A 16,971-nucleotide genomic window follows, 5' to 3' on the forward strand; every position below is an offset into this window, starting at 1 on the left:
GCAGTACCCAGAGCTTACTCCTGGCTGTGCTGGAGAACCTGTGTGTAACCAGGGATCCAATTAGGATCAGCTGCATGCAAGGCAAGTGCTTAACCCGAGTCTATACTGTCTCTTTGGCCTTTGAAAATCTACCTGCTAAGTGTAGAAACAGAAACCTACCCCCCCCCCACACACACACATACACAATTGTTCCAGAGGCTACAAATTGTTCCCAGATCTTTCCAGCACCCTCAGGGTAGTCTTTACTCACATTGGGAGATACAAATGAGTAAATGGAGATGTTGACCTTGGGGTGTCCCATGATCTTGGCAGAGAAGGCCCCCATTATTCTACCCCCTCAGTAGCTCCTGCAGGGAAGAGAGGGCCCTCTTGGACTCTCACATATGTTCAAGTAGAGGTGCCTTTGTAGCTAAGACTCCAGACCACAGTCACCTTTGAACTCACAGAGGCCTTGTGGTGCTGGCACAGGGGTCTCTAGGCCTCATAGGCTGAGATGGTCCTGTCCCGGGAGCAGCTTTGAAGCTTGGCAGCCTCTGCTATTCTATTATGCAGCCTCTGAACATTCCGTCCAAGGCCTTTGGCACGCCACACGTCTTCACAATGAAGGGTGGTGGGCAGAATGAACACTGCCCTGTCTCATTTGCCTAATTTAAAAGCATCTACAGCATTTTCCAGAAGGCAGGGAATCAGTGTCTGTCTGAGATGGAGGAAGTGCCTCAGCAAGGAGCCGAAAGCAGACTCAACTGGGAGGTGCACAGCTCCCAGACAAACCCCATGCCTGCCTCATCGGCTCAAAAGTTGCTACACAGAGTGCCTGGATTAAATTGCTTTTTCCTACAAGAAGAGCTGTACCCAGCTCACCCACTTTGGGCCCCAGCCTGCTACTGTTGGAGCACAGCTCTACAGTTGGAGCCCCAGGGATTTCTTGGGGATGCCTGATCTTTTCATTTCTACCTCACTGTTTTAGCCCCCAGTGATAGGCCTTCTTTTTCCAGCATGCTTGCTCTTGTGCCTGGTCTCCTGGACTCCTGGACTCTTGAACTCTTGCCTTGTCTCATGCCAACTCCAAACTCAGGAGATTGTGCCAGGCCTGGCTCACCTTGTCTTGCCAGAAAGACAAGAATTCCCATTTACCTCTTGCCAGAAGAAATGGCCATTGTAGGGGCCATGTATCATGCCAGAGATAGTACAGTGCGTAGTTCCACATTGTCTTGTATGAAGCCAACCTGATAACCCAAGCCTGTCAGAAATGATTCTTTTTTTTTTTCTGACTCCCAGGAATGATTCTTAAGTAGAGAACTAGGAGTAAGCCCTAAGCACTACCAGAGGCATCTCCTTTCCACCATCCACCCCTCCCCACCCCACACCACCAAAATAAAAAAAAAAAAATCTTAAGAAAAGTAATGGCCTATTTAACCAGCAGCCACAGAAGAATTTGGAGCTGGGGAGATAGAGATAAAGGCAAGCTTGTTCTCATCTGCACGATGGGACAAATCTCTTGGCTCAGTTCCCCAATGATGGTACAGTGCAGGGACAAGAGTCTGTCACTCTGGTTCTCAGCTACTGACGCCAGCCTCTCCTCCCATGAGAGCCCACACACCTGCCTACTGCCCAGACCCACACCCCCAATTCCCTTCCTGGAGTATATGAGAGAATGGATGGATGAATGGATGAGTGAAGCTCACTGTTCCTCACTGTCTCCCATCAGTCCAGCCTCTCCTAGCAGCTTACAAGGCTGTTGACAACTTGGCTCCATTCTGCGCTTTAGCCTTCTCAAACATGTTGGGGATCCCTGGAAACACTTAGCACAAGCAGTGGGGGGGTCCCTCTATCAGGAAAAAAAAAGTCCATTTCCTTATGAACATGTTGACACAGATGCTAAAACAAAGTGGACCATGATGAATCTTTGTACCCATCACTTCCCTCTATTATGAGCCCAACCTCCTTATCTGAAATTCCCCCCTCCATATGGGGAACGGAGGAATGGACCACACCCCTCAATGTTGAGGGGGCTCTTCCTGGTTCTGCATTCAGGAGCTGCTCCCAGCACAAGACTTAGAGGAACATGGGACACTGGGATCCAAACAGGGATAGCCCCATGTAAAGCAAACACCTAAACCCCCATACTATCTTTCTGGCTCTACACAGAAGCTTTAAAGCAAACTTTTTTAAACTTGTGACCTTCGGCTGGAATTTACCTGTGTGTGCTTCTGTGTGATGAGGACAGCCAGTTTTTCCAGAGACTCCAAAGTCATTTAAATGTCCACAATGGGTTAGGCTTCTTTGTAGTAAGATTCATTTGCAGAGAGGTTTAAGCACGCATGTGCACGCACGCACGTGCACACACACACACACACACACACACACACACACACACACACACACTGACTCATGTGCCTCCTTTTCTTCAGAGAACAAAAAGAGCTCAGACATGAGATCCTTCTGGAAGAGGTGAAACCCTTCGCCAGCCACACCTTGCCAGTTCACCCCTACTGTCCCACTGTCCTTGCACCCCTGGGACTGGCTCCAGTGTCTGCCATTCCTCCAGGCCTGTGCATTCTTTCCTTGAGGCTGCTTCCTCCAGCATAACATCTGCAATGTCTCCTTAGCCAACTGCTGCTGCTGTAGCTGAGCCCAGGGTAGTGGTCACCTTGCTTTGGACCCCCTCCCTGCACCCTGCTCAGCTGATCACTTTTCTGGGCTTTCCTGGCAGGCCCAGGAAGCCTGGAGCAAAGAAAGACTTGACAGAAAGGCACAGTGGATCTGAGCTGTGCTGTGGCTCAGCCAGCCTGGAAGAGAAACACTCCATCTGCTTGTCCTCATGGTGACTTCAAAGGGTTCTAGCTAGAGGACAGGGATCCTCAGGGGCATCAGAAAGACCCTCAGCCTCCAAATCACACACATCTGGCCTCTGTTGTCTGATGATGTTCCCTGTATGGGGTCTGTCACCCAGCTGGCCATCCTATTCCTATTCTTGGAAACCTCAGCATTCCCCAGGATCCATCTCACAGGCTAGTAGGGATCCAGAATGGGTCTTGTGGCCTGGCTTTAGTTGCCTCCAATTCTATTTACCTGAAGAAGTTCACCCAACGAACTCGGGAGAGCCCGCGGCTCAACCTTATCAATGAGATGAGTCATTGATTATCAATGGTGCCTCATCCTGCTGATGCCCAGCCCTGGGCAAGGTACATGGACAGAAAAGCAAGATCGGTCCTCCTGTCCCTGAACCCCCTCCTACTGTCAGTGGGGAGCAGAAGCCTAACTGTCAGAACCTGGGGTGACATAGTGGCATAACTAATTTCCACTACCTGTTGAACAGTTTCTGAGACCCCAATACTTTTTCTAAAGGGACATGTCCCTCAAAAAAGAGAACAACATTTCCCCCTGAGCATGGGAGGGGCAGATGTGTGTTCACTGTCCCTTCAGATCCCACATCCCTATCCTACCTTCCCTCCACCCCCTCAGATTGCAGGAAATTCCCAGGAGACATTTCTTAGTGGGCTGTCTGTGGAGTCCCCAGGAAAGGAAAGCCTCCACCTACCTGCCATTGTCCTGCCTCATTCAATAGGAGTTTTCTCCTCTGACCCTTCTCTGGAACATTCAGTCTAAGAGACCTTGGGGAATGAGGGGCTTCTTCCAGGGAACAGTCATGCCTGTTCAATCTTTAAAATAGAGAGAAGACAGGCAGAGGGAGAAATAATTCTGATGGGAAATGGGGCTCTCAATCTTCACCAAGGAGTTGGGGTTCGGCTTTATTCCAGATTCTTAGATGGATACTGGCTCTGTATGATGGGTTTTGTTGATCAAGATGAAAATGAAGGTTGTTCATGAACTACAAAGGGAGCCAGGCTAGCATGGGGGCTCACGTCTCTGGTGAGATCCACCAGCACCACTGGGTAGCATCCTAACAATATTAATAATAAGTCCAGAGAGGGGCCTGGAGAGATAGCACAGCGGCGTTTGCCTTGCAAGCAGCCAATCCAGGACCAAAGGTGGTTGGTTCGAATCCTGGTGTCCCAGATGGTCCCCCGTGCCTGCCAGGAGCTATTTCTGAGCAGACAGCCAGGAGTAACCCCTGAGCACCACCGGGGTGTGGCCCAAAAACCAAAAAAAAAAAAAAAAAGAATATTATTGAGATGATAAGTCCAGAGAGACAGAACAGTGAGTCGGGCTCTTGCTGTCCTCATGACCAAAGCGGGTTCAGTTCCCGGTACCCCATATGGATCCCAAAACACCATTAAGAGTGACCCCTGAGTACAGAGACAGGAGTAAGCTCTGAGCATTGATTACTATTATTTGGCTTATTATGACCACTTTAGTATGGCCCCCAAATCAAAACAATTATTATTATAATAATAACAATGATGCAGGCAGAGGAGGAGAATAATAGGAGCCTTGGCCCATGCAGGCCAATCTAACCTCAACTCCCTGCTCTGGGTCTCTATGGATCTCTAGGTCCTGTCATTCCTCACCCCTGCAAGTGGGGTTGGGCTCATCTCAGTCAGATCAGGTGGAGATGAACAAGGTGGCTGAAGTAATCATCTGCCAGGGACATTGGAAGGAACCCCCTGCTGTGTGCACCAAGCTGGTTAATCCTCCTTCTGTCTTTCCAGTGGGGGCCAAGTCCCCATCTCAGAATATTCATCTGCAACAGATTTCAGGCCCTGGGGAGCTCATTAACCCCCTGCTAGCTGCTGGGCTGGAAACCAGATTGTTCTCTGCCTCAAACCACTGAAGTTGCCAAGGGCAAGAGCAAGAGAAGGAGAGTTCAGAGTGGAAACCCATGGCCACGAGACCAGGTCACTGTTTTCTTCCTGATCATCTAGCCATGGGGCTCCCTGCATGGAACGTGCTCTGTTTGAAAAGACAGAAGCAGAAGCACAGGGAAGTACAGTCTCTAGTCCAAGAACATGAGACTCTGCAGGGGCAATGCCAATTCAACCACAGCAGCCAAAGGCAAGGAGAGAGTCATGAAGGTCGCACAGAAGGGAGAGACCTCCTAACTTTTCCTCTCCTCTGCCTCCCCATTTTTACACTCATTCAGTGCAATCAAATACCTACTAGAGTCCCCTCTATGCCAAGCAGTGAACACAGGAATGCCATCCTTCCCTCAGAGTTGGAACAAATAAACCTGGAGATCAGGGTAGAAGGATGATGATGGTGTCACATTAGAAGATCCACCTCCTCGAGGCTTCCACTCTGAAAGTTTTTGAAGCAAGGCTTATTGTCTCTGCACTTTGGAAAGTGGCAGTTCTTTTCTTAAGAAAAGGTTCATGGAGAGGAAGATCAGAGATGGTTATCCTCTTGATCTGCTTAGAGGGGTACAAAGCCAAGATTTCTTGATCCTTCTGTAGCCCCTAAACATTCTTTCCTTAAAGTCTTCTATCAAGAAAGGAAAATCAGGAAGAACAGGCTAGCAGCAGAAAGTTGGATGGTTGCAACCACTGGATTAAGAACTTTAACAAACTGGCTCAGTCCATCTTCCTGCAAGCACTAAAGAAGTCATAGGGACAGGAGAAGAGAGTTTTGACATACTCAAGATGCAAGTATATTTACAAGTGAGGGTATACACTATTGGCTGGCAGATCTAAAGGAAGGGACAAATGGGCCTGATGGTTTTGTTCTTTTTTTCGAGGGATGAAAACATCCTAAAATTATACTGTGATCATAGTTGTATGGCTCTTTGATTATATTACTAACACCAAGTTATACTTTAAGAAAATGGGAGAATTACAAATCATAGAGATAGCCCAGGGATTAAGGTACTTGCTTTGCTCACATCCAATCCTGGTTTGAACCCTACCACCACATTTGGTCCCCTGAGCACAAGCCAGAGTGATCATGGAACACAGTTGGATGTGACTCAAATCTCCCCCCAAAGGGAGAGCTATGATATATTAATTATATATCTCAACAGAGCTATTATCTTCTATTTAAAATTGGTCACTATAGCTGCAGCAATGACAGGTCAGATTATAGCACATATCACAGCATGTTAAGTCAAACTTTATGGTTTGACAGGATAAAGTCAGAGCATATGATGCTCCTCCTTCTGTAAGATGTGTCAGAAATGTCCATTAAAGTAGCTTCATGATAACTCATTTTTAAAGAAGTTTGCAATAATACATAAGACACAATGGAAAAAATTTTAGTAAGTTAGTCTAGGGACAAGGGAGAGAATACACATGTTAAAATTTGATCCCCTGGAATTTGATCTCCACCACTGCATTATCCCCACAGGTTGTGGCCCAGATATACACACAAACTCTCTCTCTGTCTTCTCTGTCTCTGTCTCTCTGTCTCCGTCTCTCTCTGTCTCTCTCTCTTTCTCTTTCCTGTTCCTCAGGCTTAAGCACTGAACCAGCAGGCCAGCTTCCCAGGGAGTGACTCCAAGTATTTCCTAACACAATCGAGAGTATGGCCTGTTTAAAAAGGGGAGGGGGGTGGAGAAATAGCACAGCAGTAGGGCGTTTGCTTTCACACCACCAATCCAGGACAGATGGTGGTTCGAATCCCAACATCTCATATGGTCCCCCGAGCCTGCCAGAAGTGATTTCTGAGCACAGAGCCAGGAGTAACCCCAAAAGTAAAATAAAATAATAAATAAATAAAAAAGAGAGAGAGCCCAAATATCCATATTTGCTGGCTCAGATCCAGATCTATGCAGCCTGTATATGGCATACATACTTAGGTCTCCATAGTTCTCTTCACTGCTTGTTCTCTTCACTCTTGTTCGCAGAGAAGGTAGCTGAGGCCTGCTGCTCTTGGCAGGACTAACACAACCAGGAGTGAACCCCAAAGCCAGTGACTTTTGAACCTGCATCAGCTCTTCCTCTATGTCTATGGGAACTAAAAAACACGAGCTCCCCCTTTGTTGAAAGCCCTTTATAATCCGTACTTCTAGATCACACAATAGAGCCTGAGAAACATGGCACGTTCATCTTCCACCTTCAGGCATTACCTTAGTTAACAGACTAAAAGAAAGGAATCAGGACTTCAAAGCTTTGCAATTATGATTCACTGAAGGATTATTCTACCAAAGCAACAGAGACAAGAAGCACTTTCCAGCTTGGCATCATTTGATATATCTAGAGGTCTTGGCACTGCCTGGAGCTGGAGCAGGAACAACAATGAGATGAAAGGCAATGACTATTGCCCATCATTGCCAGCCTGTGTCTTTGGGGGTCAGGGAGGTCTTGGACACTTTGATCAGTCACCTAAACCCTGATTTTGTGGGAACGTAGTAGTGAGGATTGTCTGATACCTATGGGAGCTGGATGTTGCCTATTCTATTCATGCCACCAGCGTCACTGGTGGAGGAAGGAGCAGAGCGGATTTGCAGACAAGTATCGCCATCCTATGGGTCTGTTTATTTCTGACTGTTCCGTTTCTCAGGGAAACAGGAAATGTACAAGAAGGGAATGTTTGTGTTTTGGAAGGGCAGCTTCAGTTTTATTTTTCTAAATAAGCTACCAGTATTTTTCCAAGACACTTTCAAAAGGGGAGGTGGTGGATCTAAGGGTTTGAGGGTGCAGTTCTGAGGGCAGAGAGTGTGAAGCTGGGCAGGGACTCCACAGACCTCATTCAGCCACATTCCTGGGCCCTCCTGAGTGTCTGATCAGCCTGGGACAGAGAGTAGAATAAGCTCTCTATAGCGGGGTCCTTCCTAGGCACTTGGGTGGTCCTGGGACTGATGTTGGGATTCAAGTTGAGGGGGTACATCTTGGTGCTCAGCTCGATGGTATGGAAGTATTGGGGCAGGAGTGTCTAGGTGGACTGAGGTAGAGAGTACAGGAAATAAATATTCACTCAGAAGAGACCCGAGAGTTCAAAGAACACCTACAGACTAGACACCCCACCCACTAGCTTCTTGCAGAACTTATGATTTTGTGATAAAGGCCAACATTCACTCAGCCATTTCTCGGAAGAGCCAAGTGTAGTGGAAAGCTACATAGTAGAAAAATCCCAAACCTTTAGTCAGGATTCGGTCAGGGAGTTTGAGGAAAGGTGCAGATGACAAGGCTGATTGGGCTTCTAATACAATTATCGGAACACCAACTCCTACCAGGGAAAGCTCTGGAACAGGAGTTCTAATCACAGTTTTCTATATGTTAACCTTTCCCGGAGGAAAGACAACCCTCAGAAATTATAGCTTAAACCTCCTCATACCTTACATACCTTTATGTGATTGTAAAGACTCCCTCAGGTTGGGACCAGAGTGGTAGCTCAATCAGTAGGATGTTTGCCTTGCATGCGCTAACCTAGGATGAACCGCGGTTCTATCCCCAAGCATCCTATATGGTCCCCCAAGCCAGGAACAATTTCTGAGCACATAGCCAGGAGTTACCCCTGATCATTACTAGGTGTGGTCCAAAAAAAAGAAAAGAAAGACTCCCTCGGGTCTAGTTAGCAGTAATAGAGAATCTGTTTGTAATATGCTTTTTTAATGGCTATTGCTGAATAATAAATATCCTATAAAGAGGACAGTCAGGGCTCTCTGTCTACAAAGCAGCTAGCTCTCTGAGCCCCGTGCTGTCTCTCTAATGTCTCTCTATTTCTTTAATCTTCATAGTGATCCTGCTTCAGACCCTTTACTTGGACTCCAACATCTAAGGACAGATAGGGCTAAACAGGCCACAACCAGGCAGGAAACAAGAGGCAGCTTATTGAGACCTAACTTTGTTTTAATTTTGGTTTTTGGTCCCTACCCAATGACTCTCAAGATGCTCAGGGCACCATATTCTGTGCCATGAGATCAAACAAGGGATCAGTTGAGTGCAAAATAAGTGCCTTAACCCTTACACTATCTCTCTGGTCCTCAGAGATGTGACTTTTGAGCTATGATCTCCAAAGTGCAGGGGTCAAGTTCCAGGCAATGAAATAAACTGTTCAAAGGCTCTGTGGTCAGAAACAAGGCTAATATCATGGTCAGAAAGAAGGGGCAAGGAAGAGAGCACATAAGATGGGCAATTTAGGACAGAAGTGGAGAAGAGAGAAGAGGGTGGGGGTGGTGTTGAAATTATGGTAAATGAAAGCATCATTAACAGTACTATAGATTATGGTACCTCATTAGTTTTTTTGGTTTTTGTTTTGTTTTGTTTTGTTTTTTAGTAGTAGGAGTTTGGTAGGAGAGAGAGTGTGCAGGTGGGAAGGTGTTCACCTTGCATCCTACCTACCGCACTTGATCCCTTTCACCATGTATGGTTCCCCAGAGCTCTTCCAGGGGTTAAGTCTGAGAAATAGCCCCTGAGTACTTTGGGGTTTGTCCCCAAAGCAAATAATCATAAAAATAACAACAACAACAACAACACAACAATAATAATAATAGGAGTTACTATAACTGTGGTCTGAAGATGCTCAGGGAGGAATCCTGCACTCTGATGGTAGGCAAGTCAACAGACCCAGGACTAGGCAGTATTCATTCTGTGCTGTTAGTAAAAGAAACACCAAGGGCTGAGACAAAGGCTTTGTGCCCTGCCTGGAGCTCTTCGAGCAGCCTTAATGGGAACAATTGTCACCATGAAGTCCAGAAGAGCCTTCCCCACCCCTCCATGGCAGCCCAGCACCAAACACCATGCTCCTTTTTCTTGTGCTAGTAACCCACAAAATGGTGGGTCCCCAAACTCCCACCCAAATTCTCACTACTTTATCCCTCCATTGTGCGGTAGATTATTTGCTGTGGCTTGGTTCTGTGTGGAGCCTGGAGCAATAGAGCAGATCCAGCAAAACGATTGGCTAATGGTGGAGGGAAGGATGGAAAGAGGTTTAGGGCTTAACAGTGTGATAGAGACATGACTGGAAGTTGCTCAGTGAAGCCAGTGACTGGGAGCAAAGGCAATGAAAACTCAAGCAGGAGAAGGGATGCCCAGGAAAGAGGGTCAGAAAGAGTCTTTCAGAAGCCCATATACAAAGACCTGTGGCAATATTAGTGAGGAACTGGTGGTTCTTTGGGTTAAAACATGATTGGTGGAAAGAGGCTGCCTGAGAAGATGGGAGAAAACAAGACACAGCAGAAGAGGCAGAGTAGGACCAGACTGAGACTTCTGGGAAAGACACCAGTTCCTACTCTTCCTTGAAATCTTTCTGTACATCTCCAGGCCTTGATTTCCTCTTCTAGACTCTTCCAGGCTGTGCCTGCCCCATCACCTAGTCAGGAGCAGGCCCAGTGCAGATGGAAATGTACCAGAAATCATGACTCTGGCTCTGGGCTCCCACTCCACCGACCCCACACTCCCCATCCTATCCCCTTATTTTGGCTCCTGGAGGGATTTTTGTATAGGGCCCTTATCACGGTGAGGAATCTCTCTGGCTTCCAAAATTGATCTGTTTCTAACAGGAAATCGGTCAGCACTAAACTTGGGGACTCTTGCAGGCATGTGAGCAGGACAGGGAGGTCCCAGAGACTGGTGCCGGCCCCACAGAACCTCCAGGGAACTCAATAAAACTATTGTTGGGAAGGGAAGTGAGAAAATAGCCCACAAGATGGTTTTTGTCCTTTGTGACCTGTCAGTGTTGGTGGGGGCAGGGGAACAGCATGTCACAGATAAGTGGAGTAGAGGGGGAATGGTCTTGAAGCCAAGGGAAACAGCTGGGAAGAGAAAGGGTTGAGTGGGGACATGACAGGAGAGCAGCAGTAACACTCCCCATTTCTTAAATATCTGGCCTTGGGCAGATGCCTGGCCACTGCTTCTCTGTCAGAGGTTGGAGAAACATTAACCTTTGCAAAGTGTCAGGGACTTCCAAGCTGACATGCCATAGAGATGGTACCTGTGGACAAAAATTGCATAATAGAGAGTAATGCTGTTGGCAGTGAATGGCTCCCTCTTTCTTCCTTGTTCTGCTGGTTGTTGAGCAGCCTTGGCTGGTGCCATGATCTAACTTTCAGGGCTTGTGAGCCCCTCAGAGCTCCCCTACTGAAGTGCAGTTTCCATTCTTCACCATTCAGCTGGGCCCTATAGATGGACCCACCATTAGTCCCTTTCCTTTGATGGTAATCACTTATTTGGTCTTAAAGTCCTAATGTTTTGTCATTCTCCCCACCCCCTTTTTTGGTTTTGGAACCACACCCATCAATGAATAAGCCTTGGGCATAGCCAAGTATAATCCCCAAACTCAACCCTAAGCAGGCTCTGTGCTCTGAAATTTCTCCTGGCTATATTCTGGGTACCACATGGAATGCTGGGGATCAGACCCAGATTGACCATGTGTAGGCAAGCACTCTACCTGCTGTACTATCTCTCTGGCTTTTCTTTTACATTTTGATATTGATTTTCAAGATTGTTGGTGGTTATTTTGTGTTTTATTCATGTCACTCATTAGATTTCTTGCAGTTCCACCTGTGAGTGGGACCACACCATGTTGGTTTGTCTCGCTTGAACAATTTCAACATGCCGGGTTTCCTACAGCCCATCCATGTGGCCCAGAGCTGAGTGGCATTGTCTGTGTACCCTCTTTTTCCTGTACACTGCTGCCTCTGTGGGTTTTCAAGCTGTTCCCAGCCTCTGGCTGCTGAGAATCAATATCCAGGGACCAGGGCTCCCAGGGTCTTTCTGAGCACCAGTAGCTGGCTGCACCTTTAATTGAGGGAGCATAGTTTCAGCTGTATTTATGTTTGGAAAGACAGTCTAGTGGGTAAGAAACTTGGCTGACACATGGCTAGTCCTGATTTGATCTCTGGCACAGCATATATGCCCCTGAGCTCTGTCAGGAGTGATTCCTAAGGCAGAACCAGGAGTAAACCTTGAGTATAACCGGGTAAAAACTCCAAAACTGAAAGTAAATGAAACTGCATTTATGCTTTAATTACAATGTCTCCATACCACATCCACCATCCCTACTAGCAGTCTCATTCTAAAAACTGACTTTAAATTCCTATTAGATGCTCTCCAAATTCTCTTCCCTAAAAAATTCTTGATTCAACTTCCAGGAATTAGAATATAGTTTACAAAGACATGAGGATACACATTAATGCAAAAAATAATTAATGAGGTCTTGCTTATAGTAGAAGGAAAAGAAGAAGAGCAGAGATAGAAGTGATAGAGATATGTCTATTAAGGGACTGGAGAGATAGTACTGTGGGTAGGGCATTTATCTGTGGTTGACCCAGGTACAATTAGCAGCATCCCATATGGTCCCCCCAAGCCTGCCAGAAGTAATTTCTAAATGCCATCAGGAGTAACTCCTGAGCTTCACCCAAAACAGATAATAATAATAATAATAATAATAATAATAATAATAATAAATAATGTGTGTTTAAAAAAGGGGAAAATGTCCATTAATAGAAAAATAGCTAAATTAATGCAGCACATGGATCCCGTGAAATATATAAAATACTCAAAGTATTGGGTTAAAAGCCAAAGAACTATCCAAATCAGTCAAAAATTACTTAGACTGTAAAAACAAAAAACAAAACCAAAAACAAAAAGGTTGACTGAGGGAAGGGGGTGGGGTGCTAGTGAGCTGATCTTCGGAAGGGCACCAGAACTTCAAGTAGTTGTGGTGAGGTTTGTTCACATATCGAGAGTGACACTGTCATAGCCTGCTTGGTCCAAACACTAAGGGAATTCTCGGGTCCCTGCTCAGGAAGGTATGTACATAAAGTCTGTGAAATGGGATCAGAAATTCAGACACCCAAAAGGGAAGTTGCATCTTGTCTCTTTATTCTTGTCTTCTCTCTCTCTCTGGGTTAGAGTAGAACACTTATACAAAACTTCTTGGCAAGGCATCACAATTGCAGACATAACCATTAGTTCTCTCATTGAATCTAGAGAAAATGCCCAGGACAAGCTGCATGTTTATCTTACTGACCAGCCTCCCGTGCTCCTCCAGCAAGGTCAGTTCCAAAAGACTGGCTATTGTTTTGACCTTTCTCCAGTTTATGTATTCTGAGTTGAGGCCTGAAATATTAACCCTTAATATGATTGCACTTAGGCTAACAGTAAAGCCAGGTTTGAGGGTAGTTAATAATTCTGTAAGTCTAAATAAAGAATCATTACATCTATACAAAAGCTCATAACAAGGTATGTTTATGTAAATCTAAGTGATCTTTAAGAGAGACTCAAAGAAAAGTTCTTAGGATGCTTGTGAAGATGTCTCAAATAATATTTATGTTATGTTCCTTTTTTCCTAGTGCCATGGGACATGCTTACCAAGGTCCTTTCAGAGTCCTAATGCCCTAATGTCCTCCTTTGTGTGGGTACAGGCAGCTTTTTAAGTGCCCTCCCTTGCGGGCACAGGTGACTTCTCAAAGGGTCACTCCCTTAAAGGTACAGGAGGCTAGGGCCTTTTCAAATCTGGTGCCCTCCTTTGGTCTCAGGCTCAGAGTTTCTTACCTAGGGTTGTACATAGCATGGCACCCCAACTCTGATTCCTGATTCTTCTGGTCAATCTCTGCTTCCCTGCACTGACCCTCAATTCACTGTCTCCCTAACTGAGTCCAGTAGGCTTCTGCCCCTATTATTTTCCCCATCCAACCTTCCTTTCTCCAGATCCTCAACCCCACAGTCACGGTTGACACTTTCCTTCTATAATTCTACTTCCCCTGGAGTTCAGCACTGAGCTCTGTGACCATCCTTCATCCTGTGCTTCTCCCATGGCATCCTGATGGGCATTCTCCACACCATCTTGCAGACTGGAGAACACAGGCTGAGTGAAGAGAACTCTGCAGCCAAGAGAGTCCCATTGAACTGCAGCACCATGATCTTCCCCATACTCTGGGGTGGTAGAAACAAAGATTGGGCTGGCAGCAGGGAGGGGAGAGCAAAAGCACCTTCTTCCCCTCACCTGCAGCTCAACTGTAAACTGAGAAAAAAGGACCAGGGAGAACATTCAACAAGTTCCACATGCAGGCAGCTTGGGCTCAACTCCCTGGAATCATGAGATCTGCTTAGCTTCCTGAGCTGGGAGTAACCTTTGAGAACCACTGGGTGTGGTCCCCCAAACAAAAATACAAATATAGTAAATGAGGTGCAAGGGGAATGAGGTATAGAGCACAGTGGCAAAGGAAAAAAAAAGTCTGTAAGCCTGAGACTGTCTAATACCTGGCATTGCCCCAATGCACCAAGCCCATCTTGGCATCTCTGCTTGGTGTCTCTTGGACCCCTGCTGACATAAGAGAGTGTGTGACTACTGGACACTGAAACTAGGGGCTAGTGCGAGTCCCAAGGAGCATAATCAAGCATGTGTGTAAACAGTCCCCCCACAAATCACTGCAATTATAACAGCCAGGGAAGGGGAGGGAGAGGTTGGGATGGAAATGGTGTTCTGATGAAGCCTGGGTGGATATTAATCTGCTGGGGTGTGTAGGTAGGACATTCTTTGTGGGGTTAGGGAGTAGCATATCCAACAGTACTCAATGGCTGCTCCTAGTTCTGTACTCAGGAATTATTCCTGGCTGGCTGGAGTGGGGGAGACAGATCACATGGGATGAACCCAAGTCAGCCACAAGCAAGGTGTACCATTGCTCCAGCCCAGGTGTGACATTATGTAGGGAAACAAAAGCCACCTTCACCTTGGGCTGGTGAAGTGGAAGGTTTATTACTTCGAGTGTTGGTGTTCTGTCCCACCCACAAGGAAATTCAAGTTGATACAATCACCTTGGAAAATGATTTGGGACCATCTCACCAATCTGATCCAACAATTCTGTTCCACTGCAGAGGCCAGGGGAACTCTGCTCTGTGGGCAGGGAACATGTTCCAGAATGCTCATACTGAAGGTGTTTCTAGTCAGAAAAAAAAAATAGCAACCGGGCCGGAGAGGATAACACAGTGGCGTTTGCCTTGCAAACAGCCGATCCAGGACCAAAGGTGGTTGGTTCGAATCCCGGTGTCCCATATGGTCCCCCGAGCCTGCCAGGAGCTGTTTCTGAGCAGAGAGCCAGGAGTAACCCCTGAGCATCGCCGGGTATGGCTCAAAAACAAACAAACAAAAAAAATAGCAACCACAAAAATATTCTTCAAAAGGAAACAAGTCAATATTCAGGGAAAATGAATCAGACATATGCATCCACATACATCATTTTCACAAACATATTGTACCCAAAAAGGCTGAGCAAGAATAGATTCTTTCAACACGACTTATAAAGTTTTAAAATGTGTAAAAATAAAATAAAAACTATTGTTTGGAGATCATATGCCCTAGATAAAATACACATAAAAGTAAGGGAACAATAAACACAGAATTCATCTAGTGGCTACCACAAGGATGGAAGAAAAAGAATGAAATTCCTTATAATAAAATTCCTTACTGCTATTTGTCAGGGGTTTATTTTGGGGGGGGCATGCAATGCTCAGGGGTTACTCCTGGCTCTCTGCTCAGAAGTCACTCCTGGCAGGCATGGGGGACCATATGGGATGCCGAGATTCGAACCACCATTGGTCCTGGGTCAGCACTTGCAAGGCAAACGTGCTACCCTGCTACCGCTGTGCTATCTCTCCGGCCCCAGGGGTTCACTTTGTGAATTAGGTATTAACACTGATTCTGGTTAATTCTGATCATGATAATGATGCTTTAAGTCATTTAATATGTAAAACATTTCATATTAACTCTCAAACAAACAAATCATTCCCGCTGAAACACACTTGTCACATAAATTCAAGTGGAAAATACCACAAGCATAATCAGATATGGCCTCTATGCTCACATTTGTAAAAAACAGGACAAATTCATATACATTTATGTGTATCTATTTCTTGTTTCAGATTGAGGCTGGAAACATAGTCAGGGTTCTGAAGGTGGGCTGCTTGTTGAGGGGGTGCAGATCGGCACAGCTGTGGTTCATTGAGTTTGTCCCCCATGAGGGCTTTGCATGGGATCACACACTCACTTCTCAGATCCACCTTTGAGGTGTCATCCCTGATTTACAGACAAGAAAAATGAGGCACAGTCATGTAGCAGCTTGTCTACAGTGGTCAGTGAGCTGACCAATTAGAAGGTAGTCAGCCTTACCCAGCTCTCCCCACCCTCCACATGGGTGAACAGGAATGGAAGGGGTGTGCCAGGGCATACCTAAACTTTTAGGGGGGGCTCAGCCCACCAGATGTATCCTCAGATTTTCCTGGTGGGGAGAACTAAATTAACCCCTGTTGGGGTTCCTCAAAAGGCCCGCTGTGGACACCTTTTTCCCCTGTGTGAATGGTTGAGGAATTTCCAAAGAGATGTTTGGCATTACGTTTTCAGTCAGTATTTGACTATCTCTCCTTTGTAAATATCAGGCAAAATTATGGCCTCTATCAAATAATTTGGCTCAGAAATACCAGCACCAAAGATTATTTGAGAACCCCTTTTCTGGATATAGTCAGCCCTAAAAGCAAAGATAATACTTTCTGGTAATTAAGGGTGTAACCAGAATGCAGATCCTGGCTATAAACTATTGACCCTCCTTTAGAATAAGGAAACCTCATTTTTTGGGATTTGGCTCCTCCCTTTACTTAACCTCTAAAACAATAGAGTCCAGTCCAGTAAAGATCAAGTTCCTAAATATTTTCTACTTCCTCCTAATCCTAATTTTGCAGTTAAAGTAAGCTTGCAAAGAATTTGTAACCGGGGCCCGGGGAGATAGCACATCGCGTTTTCCTTGCAAGCAGCTGATCCAGGACCAAAGGTGGTTGGTTCGAATCCCGGCGTCCCTTATGGTCCCCCGTGCCTGCCAGGAGCTATTTCTGAGCAGACAGCCAGGAGTAACCCCTAAGCAACGCCAGGTGTGGCCCAAAAACCAAAAAAAAAAAAAAGAGTTGTAACCTTTTCCTTTGTAACCTAGAATTTTTACACTCACACCCCATAGCTTAAATATTGTTACTGTTGTTACTATTGTTTGACCCCCACATTCTCTGTATGTGGTTTCATTATTTTATATTTCATATTTCGCCGTCTGTGCAACCCACTCTCCCTAAAGTGGATTCACCGAAATCTCACTGATGGCTGTAGGAGAGCTGGAGATTCCCCAGCAGCTGGAAGCACTGGTATTTGGGATGT

At 45.9% G+C, this 16,971-nt stretch overlaps 1 protein-coding gene across 1 annotated transcript in view; it reads left to right on the forward strand.

The window, feature by feature from the left end:
• Positions 1–16,971, forward strand: part of SYN3 (synapsin III) — a 367,029-nt gene that overhangs the window by 349,906 nt on the left and 152 nt on the right. The gene's annotated exons all lie outside the window — the stretch shown is intronic.

This window comes from Suncus etruscus, chromosome 11 (assembly GCF_024139225.1).
Source record: "Suncus etruscus isolate mSunEtr1 chromosome 11, mSunEtr1.pri.cur, whole genome shotgun sequence".
Taxonomy (NCBI): Eukaryota; Metazoa; Chordata; class Mammalia; order Eulipotyphla; family Soricidae; genus Suncus; species Suncus etruscus.